Below are 1,374 nucleotides of genomic sequence, written 5' to 3'. Positions count from 1 at the left end.
GTTACGGACTGTCAGCTGACGGGTCCATATCAGCTGATCGAGAACAGCTGACCTATTGTATATATATAGACGGACAGGCTCCGCAAATAGATCAGTATTTTACAGGAGTTCAAGCGAGTTAGATCTTTTTCCTTCTTCTATTTTTTGACATTGTGCTTTCGCCAATACTTAACTTATATATATATACTTATTTATTAATTATATACATATATATGTCCTAATATAAAAAAGAGAGATTAGGAAGTTATGAAGTCTAACCTTTCTAAAAACACAGTCACTCACAGAGGGTCGGGGAGGGGGGATCGAGTCGGAATGACTGCCGGCGAACACAAACTTTGTTCAACAATGGCGGCTGAGCGTCAGTGCCTCAGTGACTTCCGATTGGTCGGTGAGAAAAATAAAAAAAAAAACAGGTAGCTCCAATACAAACTTGGCTGAAAAACGATGGCGGCGGAGCGTCCGCGAATCAGTGACTGCCGGCTGGTCGGAGAGACAACTGACTTCAAACACCGCGCCAACGCCTCCTAAGTAGCTCGATCCAGCGCCTCTACCTTTGGTATCGTTCTGTACATGCTACACCACAGCAATGTATTTATACACACTAAACCTCCTTATATCCCTTATTTTTATATATCAAATTAAAAATACAAAATTACTTATAGTTAACAAAAAATAAATAAACATAAGCTTATAACTAACAAAATTGAAAATCACTTGGAAAGTGAATAGAAAGATTAACCTAAAAGGATACGAAACTTTTGGGCTTTAACAGCATTTATCTCCCTATTTTTCTTCTTTATATGAACCATCGTCTACCTCCCCAATCGTTAGATATTGCTGTTCCTGCCATCATATAAAAAATCATTCGCTTTATGCCAGAAAACAAAACAAAGTAAGATATAAGAAATTTAAACGTTAGAAATGTAGAATGCTAAAAAAGGGGTAAAGCATCAACTATGGTGAATTCATTTACGAGTATAATATCACTGGTAACATTGCATTAGTGGAAGTACTAAAGATTATTATTTTAGTATGAGGCTGCTACAGCTTAAGTTAAACCAAAATCATCATTTACCCTCCTACATAAATGATTAAGACGGCATTACTACAAGTTGGAGGATCTTCCTTCCGTTCCCAGGATGGCAGAGAAGAACTAGGACAGCTGACAGAGGAGCAGCCGCTGGAGGGTGGTTGCATAATGGATCGCTCTGCATTATTGATACCGTGGGTCCGTGTCAGCTTTCTGCCCAGTCGTAAAAACTGTTATTGATAGCCCGGCGGTCGTAGTGGCCAAGCTTTTAGCTAAAGTATTCACGCTAGTACTCCATGTTTTTAATTTGTACATTTTATTAGTTCTTTTTTCTCAAGGAACAC

Source organism: Halyomorpha halys, unplaced genomic scaffold, assembly GCF_000696795.3.
Source record: "Halyomorpha halys isolate HHAL.00 unplaced genomic scaffold, Hhal_1.1 Scaffold74.1, whole genome shotgun sequence".
Taxonomy (NCBI): domain Eukaryota; kingdom Metazoa; phylum Arthropoda; class Insecta; order Hemiptera; family Pentatomidae; genus Halyomorpha; species Halyomorpha halys.
The sequence above is the reverse complement of the archived record's forward strand: the minus strand, read 5'-3'. Positions refer to the sequence as shown.